General features: G+C 46.9%; 1 long non-coding RNA gene across 1 annotated transcript; it reads right to left on the reverse strand.

Moving 5' to 3' along the window:
• Window positions 1–13,768: 13,768 nt before the first annotated feature.
• Window positions 13,769–17,963, reverse strand: LOC127679239 (uncharacterized). The gene is made up of 6 exons (XR_007976703.1): window positions 17,856–17,963; window positions 16,873–16,999; window positions 15,932–16,081; window positions 15,542–15,636; window positions 15,033–15,164; window positions 13,769–14,575 (listed from the first exon to the last, which is right to left on the reverse strand). It is a non-coding gene; the product is annotated as an uncharacterized LOC127679239 (long non-coding RNA).
• Between the last annotated feature and the right edge of the window lie 5,344 nt (window positions 17,964–23,307).

The following is a 23,307-nucleotide window of genomic DNA, read 5'->3' on the forward strand; positions in this document are numbered from 1 at the left end:
TGGAGGAAATCAGTGACAGGATCCCAAATTCTAAAAGCCACTGGCACAGTGGATCTGCAGTCCAGCGTTGGAGTTCAATCCAGAGGCACTGTGGGTGACCAAGAGTGGTTGCGAGTCAGCTTTTCGTGGATATATAGACTTAGGAACGAAGATCTGAGTAAAAGGGCCATGTTTGGAAGTATTCTTGCATCTATACCTGCGGGCTAGGTGACAGAAGCAGGACTGAATGGGGATGGGATGGGGCACACTACACTGTGGTCAGAAGTTGCCAGCTAACCCCATGTGTCACTGCTATCCTCTCGCTACGAGTCTTCATCTCCCTGTATCTCCACTGTATCACCTCACTGAGGTACATAGCATCTCCCTCTATCACCACCACTGGCTGCAGGCTGCCTCTAATGCCGTGAAAGAGCAGATGCCCTGGATTGCAGTTCTAGACCGTGCACCACCTGCATACGCAGCAAGTGATTTCCAAAGGGATCTGCGTGGGGCAGCACCTTTGCAGCTTCGGAGCAGGTACTTTTGAGCCTAGTTGGATCCTGCACTTGGAGTCAGTCTTCATGGGAAAAGCTAGCTGGTTTCCCATGCTGCCCATCACATGCCTAACATCCTTCGTATTCTGTCTCCTGGAATCCTAGAAGTGCTGTGTCTCAGTATGGATTCATACCAAGGGTGTGAAACTCACTATGCTGCCTTCTCTAAAATGCCACATAGTACTTTATAGACAGTCTGTACAGGGAAGCTATGTTGAGTTCAAGATGAAAGACCATTAATGGCGCGGCTTCTCTCTGATGCCAGGTGTCTCTGCAGAGATCTACCAGAAACCAGATTGCTGTCCTGATGCCGTGGGTACACTTACAATCCCAGCACTTGAGAGCCTGAGGCAGAAAGATCACAAGTGCAAGGTCTGCTTGTGAGACTACATAGTGAGTTCTAAGGCATCCTGGCATGTCTTAAACAAATAAAAAAAATCATTAAAAACTGAGGCTGGTGAGATCAGTAGTTAAGAGCACTGGCTGCTCTTCCAGAGGTCCTGAGTTCAATTCCCAGCAACCCCATGGTGGCTCACTACCAGATTCATAAAGGAATCTTCAGGCGGGAGGATGATGGGGCTGGAGACATGGCTTGGTGATTAAGAGCATGCATGGTTCTTGCAGAGGAGCTAAGCCCAGTTCCCAGTAATGACAAATGACCCACAATTGCCTTTATCTGCAACTTCAGACAACCTAATGCCCTCTTTTAGCCTCTACGAGCAGCTACATTCAAATGCACATACCCACACACAGACACACATTTTTTTAAAAAAACAAAAAGATATTTAAAACTTATTGAAAGTTATTTCACTTCTTTATTAGTTTTATCTTTAATGCTTATTAGACTATGTTAATTGCATATGTCCCTAAAATTTGCAGCCCCAAGTATTTCTCTGGACAAACAAAACCAACTTTAGGTTGCTAAAGAAAATTAAAACCAGTATCTTAGGTATCAAGAGTGCAGCTCAATGGTTTCAATGGGTGCAATTCTGCCCCAACCCATGATGGACTCCTACCCCCCTGGAACTGTGAGGAAGAGAAACTCTTTCTTCTCTGAGTTGCTTTGATCATGGTATTTTGTACAGCTACAGAGAAGTAACTGACACAGAAAGGAAGGAGCAGAGAGGGGAGGGGTTAAGGGGGAAGATGGGGGGGGGAAGGAGGGAAGAAAGTAACCTTGATGAGGAATATGCAACAGACCAGAGAGCCAAGACAACAGATTCGATGATCTTTTAAAATAGACCTAGTCACTACTGTCCCCATTATACACAAGTAGAAATTGGAGACATCAGGATGAGTGGACACGCTCAAGGCCATTCAGTGTCACAGCTAGGAGTAAGATTTAGGTGGCTTCAGCCCAATTCTGTCTGATAGAAATAGAGTCAAAAATGCTAGAAATAGAGTCAAAATCTGTAACGTTAAATACTCGAAACACGCGAAAATGAAAAGCAGCAAAGAGGTGAATTGACTTCAGTGATATTTTGCTTGTCCCAATATTTCTCAAATAGGTCATTTCAACATGTAGTCAATCTAGAAGTAACCAACACAGCATTTGGCATTGCTTTGTACCCATGTAATTGCCTTTGAAGTCCAGCGTTTTCCTTTTATATATCCAAAGTGCATTTTGATTCAAAATGGCCATATTTCAAGTGCTCAATAGAGGCATGTGGTCAATAGCTGTTTTATTAGTTCAGTACTGACCATGGGCTGGACCTTTAGTCTGGCAATGCAGTGTCCACTATAGGCTGCTTTTCCAGAGCAGAGGCTCAGAGAGACAGGAGCAGGAAGAGAAACCGGGCAGAGTCTGAGGAGGGTTTCAAGATCAGGAAAGAGGGCAAACATCTTGTAGGGACCACTATAAGCTGATATAGCAAATGTAGGGCCTTATGTTATTTCCCCTTCTGTGATCATTCAATGGCAGGAAATTGTGCCTATGATTTGTGGGTTGTGACTAAGACAGTACGGAGAGAATGGCCTTAATGCTGAGGCCTGGTAGGCAGGATATAGGCCCTGCCTTCACATACCAACTGTGTGGTTTGAAGAGATTATTTAATCTCATTAATCTTAGGATTCTCTGTGTATAACAGAAGACTGGAATCGTCTGGCTGAGGTCACGGTGCTATTGTGAGGATTAAAACATCATGCGTTTGAAGTTCTTCATCTGGTACTTGCATGTCTCAAATTCCCCAGCTGGTGATTAGTTGTCATCATCTTCATCGTCATCGTCATCATCATCATCATCATCGTCATCATCATCATCATCGTCATCATCGTTGCTGTCAAACAGCTCAAATTCCACAGTTACTAGGTTCCGAGTAGCTCAGAGAGCCAAGTTGTACATGACCACCTGAGACCATGCACACTGCATTTCAGTCTGGTCTCTTTCTGTGGAAGAAGCAAAAGAGGCCAGGTAAGGGTGCCGAGGGACCTAGTGCAGCCCGCAGAGTGGAGGTGGTGGGCGGAGGAAGGCTGAGCAGCCTCCCTCAACACCTTGTGAGCTTGCAGCAATCATCCCAGAAAGGAACAGGAGCCGGAGGGGGAGCGGTCACACCTAAGTGTGGACTCTTACCTAGCCAAGAGCAGCTGTGCAAGGCCTCCTTGCCCATCACAGCTGGAAAGAGATGGAAGGAACTCTGATGGAGGGAATATCAGTGCCTGAAGCAATGGTCAAGGAAAGAACACAGGAAGTGTCAGAACCCAGGAATCACTTCCTTGTCGCATGGCCCATTCCTAGAAATTCTTGCTTGTTCTGTTATGAATCCTGATTGCCTGAAAAAAAAGAAAACCTACACGGGACACATTAAAATCATAGAGATGTTGGGCTCTTTGGCAGAATATCTATGCTTGTTCTTTCTTAGATCCCATTTCTACTCCCAAACTCTATCCTCCACCCATCAAAACCTTTTTTTCCCCTCTCAGTTTTCTGGATTGGAGCATAGGTACTCATATGTGCCAGGCAAGGTCTCCCCTACTGCCCTATATTCCCAACCCTCAAACCTGTCCCCCTTTGCATATTTCCTCTGTGAGTCCTTCTCACAGTGATTGGAACAGAAATATTAATCATAGCTGCGACGAATATTGTGAGAACTGATGAGACACCAGTTGCTGTACTGAGTGCTTCTCACAGACTGGTCCGCTTTGTCTTTGCCAGGACTTGTCCACTCTCAGCCGCCCAGCATCACACCTGTCTTGTTGTTTGGGCCAACTTGACACAAGCTAAGTTTGGAAGAAGAAAGCTCAGTTGAGAAAATGCCCTCATCAGATTGGTTTATAAGCCTGTGGGGCAGTTTTTTTGAATGGTGATTGATATGCAAGAGCCTAGTCCATTACAAGTAGTGTTATTCTTGGGCAGCTGGTCCTGGGTGTATAAAGAAGCCAACTGAATGGGCCAGGAGAAGCAAGCATTTCCATGCCTCTGTTTCACTTCTTGCCTCCAGGTTTTTGCGTTGTGTGCTTGTCTTGACTTCCATCCATGATGGTCTACAACTCTCAGCTGATAGAATTTCTTCCCAGTGTTGCTTTTGGTCATGGTCTTTATCGCAGAAACAGAAAGCAAACTAGGCCAACACTTAATGGGAAATCAAAGTGGAGCAGTGGTGAAGGTTCTGGCCAAAGTTAAAACATTTGAATGGCAAGCTTAAACATGAAGCTCTTGTAGGCACAGTCCAGGATCTACTCTCTTGACCCGAAATCTATGTAATTGCTATGTTAATTTGGACATTTTGTACATTGCTTTGCATGTCAATCTCTTCCTTTTGTTCCTTTCCCTTTTTGTGTGTATGTGTGTGCTTGCATCTGTCTGTCTGTCTGTCTGTGTTTGTGTGTCTGTCTTCTGTGTATGTGTGTGTTTGTCTGTGTGTCTGTGTCTTTTTGTGTCTGTATGTCTGTCTATTCGTGTGTCTCTGTGTGTGTCTGTCTCTGTGTATGTATGTGTGTCTCAATCTCTGTGTGTGTGTGTCTGTGTCTGTGTGTGTCACTGACTGCGGATTAAAGTGCATCCCTGCTGGGTGGTAACATGATTTGTTCTGGTGCACATCTGGAAATGTGTCGTCCACTCCTATCTGCTAGTTCACTGCACAATCTTTCTAGACATACTTTGAACTTACTTCCCGGTAGGTGTCTCATGGCAGCTCTCTGTTGCTCATCATATGGCTCCGTTTTCAAATGAAGGACACTTGTAGAGGCAGCAACTTTGGCTATAACTGCTTACTTAGTTCCTCAACAGTTCAAGTTCAGACACAAGCCTGCGGGACGCTAGATCTTAAACTCTTAGCTATAAGGATACATTGTGTTGAATGTCCTGTACTCTAAAGTAGATAAGTCTTGGGACTGTGTTAGACCCACAGATTGACATCATTTTCTTTGCCTTGTGGTGGTGGAAGGGATGTAGTCCCTGCCTATTACTCCTCTTCTCATACGGAGTGACATTCTTGGCTGGCGTCACAGCCCCAATACAGTATGGACACATCTTAGCAAACAGATGCTCCTTCTATCCCTGATAAGTCCAAAAGAAGATGAATCAGTAACTCCCTGTGACCAAGGGCATGCTCCTTCAAAGTGCAAGCCAATAAGCCAGTTCAGTTTCAGATAGGCAAGTTGCGAGCTTAGGAAAAGACCAGTCACCCACCCAAGAGTCAGGTTTAGCTTACAACGCCGAGCCAGGACGTTCAAGATGAGCCTGAGCATTGCAGGGATTCCAGGTGGGCCTGGGTTACATAGAAAGATCCACTGGACAGTGGTGCCAGGCATACTTTTAGTCCCAGTACTTGGAAATCAGAGACAGGCAGATTTCTGAATTTGAGGCCAGCCTTGTTACAGAGTGAGTTCCTGGATAGCCCGGGCCATACCGAGAAACCTCCATCTCAAAAAACAAAAACAAATAATATAGAAAAAAGATCCTATATCCAAAAACAAAGGGTTTGGGATACACCTTCATGGGAGAGCATATTGGAAGGCCTTGGGTTCCATCAACAGCATTATAAAGAACACCCCATATCCTGGGATTATAGAGAGACACCCGCCTGTGGTCTTCACACTGCCTTCTGTGCATTACTCTACAGGGCACCAAGTTCTTATCAGTACAGTTTCATTGCCTGCGGCAGCCCTCTGCAGCTGACACAGGGGCAGGGAAGGCAGGTGAGAAAAAGAACACAGCACTTGAGATGAAAGGGGAAACTTGGAGATGCGTCTGGAGTTAGCACCAAAGCAAGAATACCCAGAGCCTCCTCAGCTCCCAGTGCACAAGTCATTCAACTCTTCTGTGAGTAAAATCCAAGTCACTGCATTTTCTTCTGTGAGGACAAAGAGGTATTTAAAGGATTAATAATTTAAAAAAAAAAGACCAGGGAAAGGAAATTTCTCTCTTTTCCTTTTTCATTTTCTAAAACTCCAGTCTTTTCTGTTCCATTCCGTGTTCTAGGAAGAGATGGTATTGTATCTTTCTAGGTGTGTTCTTCTAGAGGGTTTTGTTTTGTTGTCTTTCTCAGTATTACTAGTAGGAGGTACTTTACTCTCCTCTCTGTGTGTTTAAGTCTGACTCCTATGTCTACACTCTCTCCAAGGGTCTCCTCTAGGAGTCTTCCCCAGCCCCTTGGATTGGAGCAGACCCTCCAGGTTATAAGAAAGCCTTCACCCTTCTCTCCCCATCAGTTTTTGCCTTGCGTCTCTCCCCATCAGTTGCCTTCCTGAGTCACCACTGTACCCGATTCCATTTCACTGCCCACAGTCAGTACAGCTGGAATGTTGAAGGAGTCCTTGAAAGGGGAATGCTAATCAGGCCTTGTTAGAGAGCAGCAGCAAACCATGCTGATGTGTGTGTGTGTGTGTGTGTGTGTGTGTGTGTGTGTGTGTGTGTGTGTGGTCTATTCTCATGCAACAAGGATGCTTGTGCTTCTGAAATTCCCCCAGTAGGTTGTCTCCAGTCACCTGACAAGGCTGGGGGACAGAGGTACACATGGAACAACTTCTATACGATTCCCCTCTTCTACCGAACAGTTTGAGACTTTTTCCAAAACATGCAGAGGGGGAAGCACGCATAGCCACAACGGCACACTGGCCTGGATAGTCACTGTCTGGGTAAGAACTGTTTCCTGGGAAAAGAAGTGGGTGTGGGCAGGTAGGTGTGGAGTGATTCATGTGGCACTAGATCCCCTTATATTTAAGTAATGCAAGGCTCAACCAGTTCTTTTCTAGGACCCATATTTCATGTTCGATTCCTTTTGTGTGTTTCTTTGTCCATGCATTTGTTTAATTCTGGTTTCTTGAAACAGGGCCTCATGTAGCCCAGGTTAGCCTCAATCTCACTTTGTAGCTAAGGATGACCCTGAACTCCTGACTCTCCTCATCCACTCCTTGATGCAGGGATTCCAGATGTATACCGGCAAGCCCAGCCTTGTAGAAGGCTTAGTGTGTTTATTTTTATTCTGCACTAGGGAAAAGAGAAAGGCAAGAGACAAGGCCACTCACTACTCAATGGTTAGTATTATGCTGGGGCCTAAAATCAAAAGAAGTTGACTGGATTTCTTTAAAGACATTCATTCTCCAGCCATAACCAGCTTAGGAGGCAGCCAGGCTATGACCATGCTCATGAAAAAACTAAGAAACCAAACAACAAGGGGATAGAGAGGCAGTTCAGCAAGAGAAATCACTCGCTGTTCTTTCAGAGGACGAAATTCAGGGGTTCACAACCACCAGGAACTCCAGCTCCCAGAAATTTGATGCCCTCTTCTGACATCCAAAAGTATCTACACACACACATACACACACACACACACACACACACACACACTAAAAGTAAACTAAATATATATTTATATATATTTATATAGCTTATATATATTTATATATTTCATATACATACATACATACATACATACATACATACATATATATATATGAAAATGGAAAATTAGCACAGTGAGAAAGCTTGCTGGAAGAGAAAGGCCAGGCCTGGGGACACAAGAGGACACATTTCTTTCTCCTAACAACCGGGATACATGGGTTCATTGGGCCTTGACCCCTATCTTGTAAAAGGGATTTGAAATGGATTCATCTAAAATATAACAATTGATGCTGTGGGACCTCAGATGACAACCTTCCTTCTCTACCTTGACATGGCGTCTAGACAACAGTCCTAAGAGGAACTGACATTGTTTTGGTCGCTGTTTTCATTAATCCTCAAAGAATTATCTTTAAGAGTGACCTCTTGTTCACGATTTACGATGAGACCCAAGGGCTGGTGGTGCAGCTCTGTGACAGAGCACTTGCCAGGATCTCACTTGTGTGAGATCCTGGGTTCTATCCTCAACACTGCAAAACAGATAAAATAGTGTTAAAAATAAGGGACAGCCCAATATCCAAGCAAGTCTTCCTCACCCCAAGCTTACTCTTCTACAAAGGCCTGAGCCAGGCCCCTCACTGGTGATGGGGCATGCAAGAAACAAGCCATTCCCGTGAGCCCTACTCTCTCTATCTGACATGGCAAGTGGTGGGGGAAGGGGCGAGGCAGGGGGAGAGGAGATGGGAGTTTTCTAATGATCTTCTTTAGTTAATAGGCACAAGTTGTTAGCTTGATCTGAGAAGGCCTCTTTCCCCCTGTGCCAATTCCACCCCCTCTTTTTTGTAATGGGTTTCGTTCCCACAGCTAATGCACTGCGTAATGAGGCCGGAGGGAAGCAGAATGCGCTGGGGTAACGATATGGAGCCTCCTGGGCCCTGACAAAGGACAGAGTGAGCCTGGCGGATGATCTCAATGACAGGGTCCAGGCTCCTTTCAGCCCTGCTGAGTCCAAGCCTCCTGCCAGGGCTTATGCTAAGCACAGTGTCACAGTTAGGCCCTGGTGTAAAACCCCAAGGGGTCTGGTGCAAGACAAGCCTCTGCCAAGCCAAGTTCATTTCTTTTTCTAAGCTCCGACCCAACCTTTTCCCATCTTCCTCTTGGTCCTCAGGTTGTTGGTTCAGAGGCCTTTTGCCTTCAGGATGGCTTACACTTCCCTACTGTTTAAAAACATTTCCCTGACCATTCTGCCAACATCCACCAGACTTCCTCTGGGAACATGAGAGCACACACTCTGAATGGTCAAATATCCAGTAGTCAGGGTAGTCATAGCAAGAGATCTAATCTTCTCCATCACTTCTGAGCGCCCCCTTCTGCATATCTTGGGGTACTTTGCTCAGGAGAAGGCCAACATTAGCTGTGCACATTTCTATCCATCAGATCGATGCCTCTTGGGTCCCAGTTCCTCTCCCCCACCTCCCACCATGTACACTGAGCTGAAATTATCTCATCAGCAAGGAAATAGATTGCTGCTGAAGCAAGAGCTTTGAGAGTTTGAGGCATCATAGTAAAACTCTGCCTCAAAACAAATAAGCAATCAAAACTGAAATAACTTTGAGCAAGAAGTAGTTTACATTGATAGGGAGGCTGCTGCTGTGAAGGTCCCTCGTATATTGCCTATGATAATTATTTGTTTGTTTATTATTTATCTGCAGTGTTGTGGGTAGGATCTGGGTCCTCCACAGTTTACAAACTGTCATTTAATTTTCCTATCACATTATGGCAGAGGTTTCTAAAATACAGGAATGTCTTCTGAAACTTTCAGACGAGGAGCCCGGGTGTCATGGGGTAAGGTTATAAGGTGACACTGTTTGTGCATCTTAGAAAAAGCTCCCCCAGGGCTTTTCCTATGGTCCCAGAGGTCTTCCAGGTCCCAAGAGTCAACCAATGTTAGAGAAAAGAGTGTTAATGGCAGTGAAAAGGACAGGAGAAATTACAAAAGGCTTCCTTGTCTTCACAAACCTGTAACCTGAGGTAACTGAAAGTTTGAACAAGCTAAAATGTCAAATAAATGAAATGGTTGGTCTTTTATTGAGTAGATCGTAAATTTTTGCTTATTGGTAATAAACATTTGTTTGGTTTTCTTGCATCCGAACCATGTTACACAGTCATTTCCCATGGGAATTCTGTCTTCACAAGTCTACACAGACAATACTGCTGAGAAATACTAATGTTCTTAAGGACAACTAAAAAACAAAACAACAAAACAAAAACATTATTATCTGCTGATTCGAGATAGGTTAGTGAAGAGGAGTTGGGAGGGAGGACATTCTCTCACTCTGAGGCTGATAACTTGGGCATCTGGCAGTAAGAGCCACAGACTGTCCACAGCCACATGGCTCTGTAGGGGTCTCATTTCTCACACTCTCAAACAAGTCACCGATTGTCTTAGGGAAGTTGCCCTGTCTCTGGTAACCCAGTCTGCTTTCTTACAGTTGGCCTTACCCAGAAAGGTGGCCTTGGGGCTGCTGTCAAATTCTCTACCTAAGAGCCTCATCTCACCGACCGTTTCTCTGCGTCTGAGGATAATCAGAGCACGGCTCTCCAGCTATAGTGGGTACCACCGAGCACTACCTCTCTTGTTCCACCTTAAGGACTTAAAACATGCATTTCCCTCTCTCCACAGTAGTCACATGGCCACCACTCCTCCCCATTCAGGCCCCTACTCAAGTGTGTTCATGTGTGTGTGTGTGTGTGTGTGTTCTTCATGGGGAGACACTCCCCTTATCTGAAACAACCATGGCCAATCCTGCTATTCCCTTGCCCTGGCTTATTATCATTTTTATGTCTTATCACCACCTGACAGTGTGGTGTCTATTTCCTTCACTGTTGATTGCCTCCACCAGAATGCTGCCTCCACAGAAGGAAGGGCTTTCATCTATATTGAGCTCTACAGTTGCCAAAAAGGTGACTGGATGGCATGGGTTAACTGTGTGCTGCTCTATGATGAATGAGTAAATGAATGAATGAATGAATGAATGAATGAATGAATGACTACCCAGAGTTCTCATTCCTTACCTCACTAGTTATTTGGACCAAAGAGGGAGTGTCTAATGATCTTTTCACTGTCCTTCACTTTATGCACTGTCCCTTGACACATTGGTTACTGCCACTGCTTTATTTATGAGCACAACAGTCATCAGAACAAGATGACCAGAGTAACCGAGTGCCTGTAACAGGAGGACACCTAGCATATGGCAATTTCTTGCTTAATATTTGTTTACTCGCTGTCATAACAGTCCAACCCCGACAGTCACTGCAGCAAAGAGACCGAGTCATTACCAAGTACTCATTGTGCAGGGCCACGTTGTGGGCTAGGGGTTTCACATGCAGTGCCTCTTGTACTTTTAAGGGTCCCAGAAGGTAGGTATTCTCATGTGCTACAAGGCACAGTTAGGAATTTGAATCCTAGTGCTGAATCTATTTGACTCTAGACTCTACCTTTAGGCCCTAAGAACCTATTGCTGCACTGGTAGAGGCACACCTTCCTACCCAATGCTGGGCCAGCCTTGGTCTGTTAAACACATCTGGAAAAAAAAAGGAAAGAAAGAAGAGGAGGAGAGGGTAAGATGATGATAATGAAGAGGAGGAGGAGGAAGAGGAGGAGGAGAAGAGGGGGAAGAAGAGGAAGAGGAGGAGGAGGAAGAGGAAGAAGAAGAAGAAACAGAAGGAGGAGGAGGAGAAGAAGAAAGGTCTAATCTAAAAGAACTTTCAGGTATTTCACATTTCTTTATTCTACAACTGCGTCTCTCCAGTGTTGATGGAGGCCCCATGAGCGCCCTCCCTGACTGCACCATTTACTAGGACCACCCCCTTCTTCATCCTTTCCACGTTTCTCTGAGTAGGACACAGTTCTTTCCCTTTTATGCCAAACACCACCCAAAGGCCTCGCACCTCTGATATGCACCCCCTCACGAGAAACCAGCACTTGGCGTCATCTGGTTCTTGGTTTCGCCCAGAGCTGTTGCCAAGACTTCCCACCTTGCAAGTCTGGCAAAGAGAACTCCTTTATGCTGGGCCTTGCTTATCAGAAATAACGAAAGACAGTTTCCATTGATAACCCAGTGTCAATCAAGCCCAGGCAGACTCTCCCGCAGTTATCTCAGTTAAAGACAACCAGTCTCCTGCATCCAAAGCCTGCACTGGCAGCCGCTAGCAAAGTGGTGTTCCCACTTGGTTGGGAGAGAAGGCACTGGCACACTAAACTGTACGCACTAGGGACCTCACTGGTTAGGGAGTTATGACCCACTTAAAACGTTTGTGAGTGGAAAGCTGGGATTGGCCAGCTGCTTCTCTTTCCGCTGATGCTTGTAACAGCTGAGGAATCTTAACCTTTCACAGAAACCTCTGCTTGGTGACCAATTTTCCAGTCTTTCCCCCATATTGACATAGTCATCTTCATAGAAAAGCTTTATGAGAAGAGTCTCCCAATCCTCAGGAAGTAAGGAACAGTTTTTCAACAGGTCTTCACAGTTCTGCTCAACCTTGGGTTTGGAGCAAAAGAGGAAGTGTGCAGCTGCCTGTTTTCTCCTCCTCTGGGTCCAGAGTCAGTTAGTTTCCCATAATTCCTTGTGAAGGGAGGTAGCAAACACATCCCAGAGAAGGCCCACAACTTCTTCATGGTGACTCTCACTCCTGAAGTGCCAGAAGTTTTCCTTCAAGCAGAGGCTGGGATAATGAATCTTCACACAGATTCTCCTGTCTTCACACACATGCATACACACACACACACACACACACACACACACACACACACACCACCTGTAGGTCTCCAAACACACTCAGCTACACTTTCCTCTTATCAAGTGTGAAATCTGGCCTGGGCATAGTGGCATATGCTTTTAATCCCAGTACGCTGAAGACAGAGACAGATGTAGCTCTGTGAGTCAGAGGCCAATGTGATCGACATAGCAATCCTCCAGTGTAGCCAAAACCACCCAGTTGGACCTTGTCTCAAAAAGAAAAAGAATCCAGCCAGCTCCATCAAAGGCTACCTTTCTTGGTCAATAATGGAAATAGAAACCCAACTGTATTTTGCTACTACTGTCAAAGTCCTCCAGTACGTTGGGCCCTCTAGGTTGAACCACAGTAACAGATGAACACCCAGTGAAATCTGGCCACCCTCTCCAGCCATCTCTTTCCCAGAAGCACTGCGCCTCCACTTTTTACAACATACTCAGAATCCCGAGAAAGCTGCTCTGATTGCTCCCGGGAGATCTCACCGGAGCACTCAGTGATTAGGCCACTAATGGTTAAACACTATAATGTAATAAAGTCACCCATTCATTTCATAGAATGCCTTTTTTTTTCTCAATGGTCCAAAGTGCAGTCTAAGTGTGATATTGCCCTGTTAGCGTATTATACTTGAAGCCAAGATATTCCTATCTAAAATCTTAGCCAAAATGTCTACCCCCTTATCCTTGAGCCATCTTGGCTTGCCTCTCTTGTTTGATTTACTGCAGTCTACTGATACAACAGTGGCCTCTGGACCGCTGTGGCCTTCTGCCTCTGGACCGATGGGTCCATTCTCAATGACGAAGATTTGGAATGGCTAGTGTGTACATTTTTACTTGCTGCTGATTGTTGTGTGAAGTGACCTTACAGAAGACAAAACATTCTGTGCAGATTATAAAGATGTAAGCAGACATCTGTGCAATGTAAGGATACCCCCAGAAACCTAAAGGAGCCCCATCTGGGCATGGGGCCAACACCAGGAGCGAGGTAATGTGTAGGAGCTCACGTTCTTTTCCACAAGCTGGATTCTGGGGGACCATAGTCTAGCAAGATGCTGCCCGTGCTTGCTTATCAACAGGCATCGTTGCTTAATCCATCCACAGCTTCTAAACACCCGAAAGGGATGTGAATTCCACATGGCTGAAGCAGCTGCTGCAGCTGTCATTCAACATTCACCATGGAGGACCTGGTTCCATTTTGGGGGATGGGGGTTCCCTAAGGCCAAGGATGATGAGAAGGAGAGATCCCAGGGGAACCAGGAGGGCCAGCTGGGATGGAGGGGAAGGCACAGAGGGCAAATCCAGCAAAGGCAAAACAAGGAATCTTCAAAAAACAAGTCACATTCATAGGATGAAGGAGGATGAGTGGGAAAGGGGGAGCCCTAGATGAAGGCTCAGCTCCTCACCAGGCAGATCATCACCCCGGAGAACTTTCAGTTCCCAAGGACACCTTCCTGCTACTGTTTTGGCCACCAGAGGGCTCCTGTATTCCAAAAATATTATGGAAAAGAGACAAATGGTTCCATATTTTCCACCCTACACATAAACCTGTAAGATCAGCAGTCTTTGCCTGTGTGAGGGAGTCTGATCGTCCATCTGGACTTGTAATGCTATGACCCTGGGTGAAGATACACAGACACCATCAACCTCTTTGCTCTATTTCTCTTTCTAAAATGTAAAAACCTATGTTCTTACAATCTATATACAATCAGGAAAAGGAGAGGGAGAGGGAGATGGGAGAGGGAGAAGTTTCTAGCAAACAAGACATGAGACTGTAGAGATAAAAATCATGTTTAGTTAGAGATGACATGCCTGTACCTTGGGTTCACTATTGTCAAAGCCCTGGTGACATTCCAGGAGAACAGAACATGTCTTTGATAAAAGGTTAATGTACCACTTCTGTTCATTTCTAACTACATGACCTTGGCCTAATCTCTACACCTCACAAGTTTCTTTATTTTTTCCTCTTTCATAAAACAAAAGCATTTTCAGCTCACAGGTTGAACATGAGACTTGATAATGTTGAAGGGGATTGAGCTGGCAAATAGCCAATGCTCAAAGTTCTGCCCTTCACTCAAATGTGACCTACAAATGACACCAATATGACTGGTAGTAACAACCTTGATACCAAACTGGGCATGCTCAGTCTGGGGGCAAGAGGATTAAAATTGTCAAGTCTGCCTTGAAACATCTGCAGGACTAACACATAGAAGACAGATTCAAAATCTTCAACCTCTCCCCAACAAGTAGAAATGAGTCTCAAGTCAAACTTGATCATTGCATGAATGACTGAAGAAGTACAATCTCCCAAAACGCAAGGGGAGACGAGTTAGCTCACATTTCCAGTCCAGACAGAAATGGTGAGTGGGGCACGTAAGGGAAGGATTTCTGCAGCAGATGGAGCAGGATGTTCATGGGACAGAATGAGAGGAGGGGAGCTCCAAGCTCTCCTGGAAAGCAGCTCCTGAGGAAAACTGGAGAAAGAAGGGTGTCTCAGAAATCAAGCGTGGCATCACAATGCACAGGAACTTGGGCATGCATATCCTCGACTCAAGGTTTTAGCTACCAACAGTGATAATATTATCAGAGTTTGTTGACTCTACACGATACCTAGCTCAGGGCTTTGCCACACTGTGTTATTCAGACCATGGTAAGTTGCTCCTTATATTATGGGCAAGGAACCAGCCAAAATCAAAAGAACTGGAGAAATCCCAGCTCCCATAGGAAGGATGTACACTTCTGTGGAGTCCAAAGAGCAGACGTGGGAATGTGTGCTCTGGGGGTGTGACCCAACTATGTAAACTGCCCCTGGCTATGTAAACTGAACTGGGAGCTATCTGTACTATATACACGGGGCTGGGTGTGGGCACAGATAGGCAAGGAGAATGTGGGTGTGTTCAACATGAATCAAATGTGTATAATGTCAGTTACCTTACAAATGTCGCAGTCTGAACCATGTGGTCCCGTGTAGCTTTTCTTTGGAGCCTATGTGTTCTCTGTCTGGTCCATGTCCTTCCTTTAACCTGTACACACTCCTTCACTGTAACAAATCTGCCCCTGTTCCTGGAGAAGGGTGGTGGAACTCATGCCTGCCCCCCAGCACCCAGGACTTTACTTAACCCCAATCAAACATCTTCTCACGCCTGGCGACTGGCAGTTCAGTAAACAGGCTTCAGTTGCATCTTAAACTACCAGGAATGGCAAATGGAGACTCTTAATGTCAGTTTTAAATCACCAGGGATGTGGCCAGGCAGGTGGTAGCCAGCCACTCTCCAGTTTTTCTGAAGCCAGCAGAAGGGTTGTGTTTGAAATGGAGCAAGTCGTCTCCACACTATCCCCCAAAGCTCCCCTATAGGTAAATCTGTTAGGGCACTGGCATCATAAGAGATTACATGATAGCCCCTTTCTGGGCTTTGAATGCAAGACTATTCATGACTCACCTGCAGGAATGACTACCCCATGTCCAACATGAGGATCCTTCGAAGCCAATGAGTACTCTTCCCCAACACATGGACCACAGTAATCGCGTGATGTTCTGCCAGAATAATCGGAAACGACTATCATAGTTAGGTCATAGTGTCATGATTAGGGCTGTGGGGGGCTGCAGCAGACAGCAGAAGGGACCAAATCACCTGCCTTGTTTGCACAACCCTCCTATAGTTTCCTCTCTACCCATCTTTCCTGATTGAGCCTGAAAGATATGCAAAGGCAGAGGACTTCAACAATTTTTAGGCAAGACTCCAGCAAGTCCGTTTTATATCCTGATCTAGAACACGCACAAGCACATGCACAATCGTATAAGCACATGTGGCTTTGCAAACGAAACATACACATGCAGATACGCTGAGGTCCTCTGTTCCGTTCTGTGGTCATCGATTCCATTTTCCAATGTTAATGACTCCCACTCTGCAGCCTGAAGTCTGAAAGGCAAGATTCCTCACCGCTGATCTTCCCTGACAGTTCAAGCTGCTCTCCACTCCCTGGAAATGAGGACCAACATCTTTGTGACAACACATAAAGCTTCCGTTTCCCATTCAGCTTTCGTTTGGTCAATCACCTGAGCTGTCGACACATCCAGCACCTGACTATGTGCATGTCGTACCCCTAGCCTCCACGTGCAACAGAAAATCTCTTTCTTTCTCTCCTTGTGGAGCACCCCAGATTCCGTCCCCTCAAGCTATCTTGTGTGTCCCCAGAACCAAACTTCCCTATGCTTCCACGATCTTCAGGAATTCCTTCTTGTTTTTAATGTAGCACAAAATGACTAAATGACTGCCTGGCCTGCTGGTGTGTGTGTGTGTGTGTGTCTGTGTGTGTCTGTGAGAGAGAGAGAGACAGAGACAGAGACAGAGACAGAGAGACAGAGCAAGTGCAAATGAAAACATGCAGATGAATGTGGAGGTCAAAGGTCGACTGATGTTGGGTCTCTTCCCTGATTGCTCTTTTCCATCTTATTTTTTTGAGGCCAGGAACTGAACTGGAGTTTATTGATTTGGTGAGTCAGGCTGGCTAGCAAGTTCTGTGAATCCTCCTGTCTCAGCTTCCCTACTGCTGCAATTAACGCTGGCTTTTTACCAGGGTGCCGAGGATCTGAACTCGAGTCCTGACACTTACACTTTACCAACCGAACCATCTCCCCAGTCAAAGAATTAAAAAAAAAAAAAAATTAAAAGCTCAGAATGCATCACAGAATGGGGAGAGCTGAAGGAGGGAGGAAGAATGGCCCCGTCTGGTTTGACTTTACTTTCTTTTAGACAGTCAGTCTCATTACCAGGCTCTGCCAGCTTGTCCGAGGTGCAGCGGATTCCGTTTGACTCATGGGAGGTTGGAAGGAGCGAGCTGAGGTGGAGACTTGAAGATGGTGGACGGCTGAGGAGGCTAAGGCACTACGGTAGGCGCTGACACGACAAAATAAAGGAGACAATACTGATCCTCAGACCTGATAGTGAAATCTTGTCAGCAAACAAGTGCCCTGCGGCAGTCTCAGCTGGTGGGCAGCAGACACCCAGTTTCTCTCCATCTGTAGAATGTGATGAACAGTCCCTTACCTTGGTCTACTTAAAAATAATAGCCAAGGGCAGGCAAGGATGACTCGGAGGGGAGAGGCACTGGCCGCCAAGTCTAATGAGCTAAGTTCAAGTTACAGAACTTGCAGGATGGAAGGGGAGAAAAACCTCCTGTGAGTTGTTTTCTGGTAGCCATATGCAACATCACAAACAAACAAACAAACAAACAGTGTAACAAACAAACGAACAAAAACTTCAATGAAAAAATAACAGCCCAAAGATCCCCAGTGTTCTGAAGTCATAAAGTAATGGTGTATAAGTTATTTCATTTAATCATGGAGGTCAGGGTTTGGGGAGGTCACGGGTTGTTAGGAAGGCAATTTAATTAACACATCTTTACAGGCAGGGAAGAGGAGATCAAGGCAGGCCAGTGACCTGCCCAAGGCCACACCTGATCAGCAGCAGAGGGCAGAGCTATCTATGGCAGACCTTGCTGGTCACACATAGAAGCACACAGTGCTCCCTGCCCTCTTCCCATGGGATGCAAGGCTCACTCTAAGGTCTGCGCTGCACACAGATTGCAAAGCCCCCTAATCCAGGCAAAGCACTGCCGCCTGCCTGCCTTGTCTTCAGAGGGAGGCTTCCCAGGCCATCAGCCCTGCCCAGAACGCTCTGCCACAAGCCACATGCACTAATGGTCTCTTCGCAGTATTGTGGCCGTTACCAAGTGCCTGAACTATTAACTCACCAGCAGCAGGTGCCAAATTGCCTCTTCTTCTGCACAAGATGTTCATTTAAAACCAAATTACACGTAAATCCTCAAGTGCCTGCTTATTTCCTTTAGTCTTTAGCGGGTTTTTGTTTTTTCTTTTTTGGTGGCCCCACCCCACCCCCTTCACACCCGGCTGCTGGATGTCTCTGAGATGACACGTGGCGTCTGCGCAGTTGTGCAGTGAGAAACCGGGCTCGTGTGAACCCCAAGCTCGTGGGTTTCCCGAGGGGGGCACACGTAGAACTAGAAGGATGCTTAGGGACGCTTCCACATCAACTTGACCCTCTTCCGTGGAAACTGAGGCCAAGAATGCAGAAAGGGCTTGCCCAAACAAGCTGGAAAGACCAAACTAGCATAAGTCTTTTGCTTTGCCAAAGAGGAATCTAAGCTTAGAGAGGTAGATAGTAAGTGACCACCCTATGCTGGATCCAAGCCTGGAATCGCCTTGAGAGGGGCAAGAGGCAGCCCTGGGAAGCAAACCTTCCAGCTGTCTTATGTGCGGTGTCCCCTGAGGCCTGGGTGCCCCCTGGCCCTTGTGTGCAATGCTGAAGTCGCGATGGGGCACGCAATGGGGCGGGGTGTGTGTGCAAGAGGGCTAGGGTCCTGACCCTGCAGAAACCAGCTCCGAGGAGGGGCCCACCTCAGAGTTAAAGGGGCCTCTGGTTGGGGAGCCCCCGGACAGGGTCCGAATGCCTTTCCCCATTCAGTAGGATTATCCCTTTTGAATTGTTGGGAACGGAAAAAAAAAAAGCTACAGCTAGCGAACCCTGCCTGACAACACCGAAGGAATTTTTCCCAGGGATCAGCCGAAAGCTGACTCACATTTAAAGACTTGCCCAAAGTGGTCATGCCCCTCTGAGCAAATACCACAGGCATGTAAAACCTCGCTCCCCGCGGCCTCCGGCGGCCGCCCATTGGAGCGGCGCGGCGCCTCTTGGGCCACGCTCAGCCAATCGCAGCGCCGCGGCGCCGGGTTGCTAACCGGGCTGCGGGTCGACAGCAGGCGCGGGCCGGGAGCTGTCACCGCTTGTTTCCTGTCCCGGGGGCGGGCGTGCAGCGGGTGGGAGGCCCAGGCTGTTTGTTTAGGCAGGTAAGGCCGGCGAGGGGAAGCAAAAGATCCGAGGCGGAGCCACCTACCCGGGAGCCCGCCGTAGAGCCTGGGAGAGTGCAGGCTTCAGGCCGGCTGGGTTGCATTCCTGGGCTACCGCCCCATGCTTCCAGGGGCCCGGCCTTGGCGACCCCTCTGCTATCAGGATGCTTGCAAGTCCCGAACTCATTAGTCATTCCCTGACATCACCACCAGGACCCCAGCAGAGGGCAAGCCCGCCAGGGCATCACTCCTAAGAAGTGAAAGGGTTCTGGCCTGGCCACTGCCAGATCTTTGAATCAGCGTGCCATCTTCAGTTGAGACAAGGCTGTTTTCTCTGTAGCCTTGGCTGGCCCAGAATTTCCCCAACAGCTCAGGGAGGCCTAGAACTTGGGAGGGATTTTTCTGCCCCAGCCTCTAGAGTGGGAGTGCAGGAAGGATTACAGGCATGAGACCATTATGCCTGGCACAATTGTAGCTCTTCTGTCACCCTAAGTATGTTTTTTTGTTGTATGGGGTTGTTTTTGAGATGGTGTCTCCTGTATCCCAGACTGGCCTTAAATCTGCCGAGGAAGTCCTAAAATGTCTGATCTTCCAGCCTCCACCTTCCAGTTGCTGGGATTGTGGGAGTGTACAGTCACACTTGGTTTTATGCCGCGCTGGGGACCAAACCTAGGGTCTCCTGCATGCTGAGGGAGCGAGCATGCAGAGCCAGAGCTCCCAGTCCTGTTTGTGCATCTCTAAAATGACGTATGTAGGTCAACCTTCTTCCCAGTCCCTGGCTCCAGGACTGGAGTTCTTATCTGGAGTATGGGAGGAACGCTGAGGTTTGATTCCATTTCCTCAGTCCTGATTTCCCACGGAACAGCCTAAGCGCTTTGTTGGCACACGGGCATCTAGCCACTGACTCAAAACAGAGGGTCCTCCCTTCCCTTCCAGCTGTGCAGGACAGCTGCATATCCCCCTGCTGGCCTCTAGCTTTGGCACCACCTGTCCCATCACTTAGACACACCACATTTCCCCCATCATCTGTTCTCCAGGTCTCTGCAGAAACGGACCATTCTCTCTGTGCCGCCATAATTCTCCGTAGGTCCCGTTGCTGTCATTTATGTGATGCCCCAAACCACAATTGTAGTTGCTTCTGTTAGACAGGACAGGGGCCACTGCTGGTTTGTTTTGTGTCACCTCCTTAGCTTCTAGCATGTGATGAATATTAAACTGAAGTTATTTCAGGAAAAAAGCCTCAGTGAAGCAGAGCATGGCTGTAGAGGTAAAGGGTGCTGGGGCCTGGCGCTGCTCTGCTGTTTCTGTTCGAAAATTAGATTATTGAGTAGTGGATCTCAAGGGGATCACAAGTCAATGCTCAAACACATGCCTGTGGGGAAGGGAGCTTTGTTCTTTCCGGGTGAGGAAAGGGTCCATTCATTTATTCCTTCTGCAAATCTGGGGGAATATCTCACCTGAGCTGAGCATCCCAATGGTGAACGAGCTTGGGGCCAGCCTGGGCTACATGAGACCATGTTTCAAGGGGCCAGCCTGGGCTACACAAGACCATGTTTCAAAAACAAAAACTTAACTAAACAAAAAAAAAATACCCAAGTATATTGTTAATGTTCCTTTAGATTAGCAACAAGGTGTGGGAGGGAATCCTAGTTACTTCTAAAAAAAACAAAAAAAAAAAAAAAAAGTTGCTCGGGCCAGTAAGCTTTATACACGGCACGAGACTTTTTCTGGGTACCATTCTCTTGGCCAGAATCTAGAGGCTGGTTGAGCCTCAGTGCCCATAGACACACAGACATGCTCACACCACTCCACTCCACTCCACCAGGCTGAGCGAAGCCTGACTAGAAGGATGTGAGGCGCAGTGGTCCTCTGTTGAAGGACAAGCACTTGGCTCCTGGTCTTCCTGAATACTTTTCCTGAAATGAAGAGTTGGCTGTCCTGTTTTCCTCCCTCTCCTGGTCAACTGATGTGCTATGGTGTGTGCTGTGCGCATGAGCTTACGATAGGGAAGAAGACTGAGCTGTGGTCTCTGGCCTCAGAAGTTTACAGGCCAGGAGGTACAAACCTGTGATTTTAGCATGTGGGAGGCTGAGGCAGGAGAATTCAGTTCAAACCCAGTTGAGGCTACAAAGCAAAACCCTTGATAAGATAAAAGAAAGCTTACTTACAGTCCAGTGTGGAAAAGACTGATATAAACACTCTATCTTGGGCTGAAGAGATGGCTCCGTGGTTAGGAGCACTGACTTCCCTTCCAGACATCCTGAGTTCAAATCCCAGCAACCACAGGGTGGCTCACAATCATATGTAATGAGATCAGATGCCCTCTTCTCGTGTGTCTGAAGACAGCTATTATATATAATAAATAAATAAATCTTTAAAAGAAACCATCTGTCTATCTGCCCAACTAAATTCCAACCAACCGTACATCTATAATCACAAACTGAACCTAGTCTAAGGAGTGGGCACATCACTGTATAAAACCAAACCAAACCAAACCAAACCAAACCAAACCAAACCAAACCAAACCAAACCAAATCAACAACAAAAAGCCAGGGGCAGGAGGGATCTTGCAGAAATAGGAGCTGAGAAGGCCAGCCTGTCTGTGGAAAAGAGATGGAGAGGAAAGACCAAAGAGGCCCGAGGTCCTGCAGAAGTATGTAGGATGAGCCCTCCATCATTATCCTGAGAATGATGCTTCCTTAAAATTCATGGTGCCCTGGTTCTAACCTCAACACCACACACATACACACAAGCTTGTGCTGGAGCGTGTGTGTGTGTGTGTGTGTGTGTGTGTGTGTGTATGTGTGTACACACACACACACACACACAGAGGCATGCACTAACATGCCACAGAAATGAATACGGTATGGTTGTATTTTAAAATCACTACCTTTGGCATGAGGTGTGAGTGAGGCAGGGTGAGAGTCAGAGCAGAGGTGTGCAGACAGGGTGGGAAAGGAGACCTAATGGGGGATTGGGTATCATAGTGAGGGTGGCAGCGAATTCCTCCCTACGGAAGGGCCTTCGAAAGCCATCTTCCTTACCCCGCCCCCCAACTCCATTTCCCTCCAGGAAAATGTGTGTGCTGGATGAGAAAGCCCGGCTCTTTCCACCACAGTGGCCCTCAATCCCTTTAATACAGCTCTTCATGCGATGGTGAGATCCCCACCCCCCACCGTACAATTATTTCATTGCTACTTCATAACTACAATTTTACTATATGTTGCAATATAAAGATATAATATGCAGGCTATCTGATATGCAACCTCTAAAAGGTTCTGAGCCACAGGTGGAGAACTGCTGGCTGTTCTACCAGCACCGAAGGAGACTGGGAGCCATTTGCTAGGCTTACTTCCCTCGTCTGTGGGGCTGTAAGGCTGACCAAAGCAGCAAGTTTTCTCGCAATCTTCCCCTTCTGGAAAATCTAGTGGTCCTCTCGCGTTGTTACCTGCTTGAGAGGCCCAGTGAGGGTGTCTTGGCCTTTGTCTTGGACCAAGTGCTCTGGAGAGATAAGTCCTGGCTTTTCAGGTGCTCACTGAGTTTACACTAGGGGTTGCCACCTGCAGTCCGGACTCTGGGCAAAGCAGGCAGAGAGGGTGTGGTGAGCAGGGCATTTCTGTCTCACAGGTCCTTGGTGTGTGACCCCATTTCCCTAAAGCCTTGCTAGTCTCTGCTCCTAGGCGATGATGGGCCAATCTTGTTCCCCCCTGCTATTGTTCATGATGAGCCCTAGATAGGTCCTTAAGTCTGTTTCACTTTCAATTTCTGGGGAAACACACACACACACAGGCATGCACCCACATGCACGGGCCTTGGCCTTCTGACTCTATGGTCTATTAGAGTCACTGGCCCCAGAAAAGCTATAGGGTGCATTTTTCTCCAGGAACTGACCATGCCAACATCTCCCTCTCTATATATACCAGAAGCGTGTAGAGTAGTGCAAGCCCATTTTCTTTCTTTCTTTCTTTCTTTCTTTCTTTCTTTCTTTCTTTCTTTCTTTCTTTCTTTCTTTCTTTCTTTCTTTTTTCTTTCTTTTCTTTCTTTTTTCTTTTTTTCTTTTCTTTCTTTCTTTTTTTTTTTTTTTTTTTTGGTTTTTCGAGACAGGGTTTCTCTGTGTAGCCCTGGCTCTGGCTGTCCTGGAACTCACTCTGTAGACTAGGCTGGCCTCAAACTCAGAAATCCGCCTGCCTCTGCCTCCCAAGTGCTGGAATTAAAAGCGTGCACCACCGCCCGGCACATACCCCTTTTCTATGAACAAAAGCAACTGTTGGAAGCTTTGAGATCCACACTGCTGCCGGCCTCTCATCAATACTGCGTGCAGCCCAGTGTGACCAGAAG

Source organism: Apodemus sylvaticus, chromosome 2 (assembly GCF_947179515.1).
Source record: "Apodemus sylvaticus chromosome 2, mApoSyl1.1, whole genome shotgun sequence".
NCBI lineage: Eukaryota > Metazoa > Chordata > Mammalia > Rodentia > Muridae > Apodemus > Apodemus sylvaticus.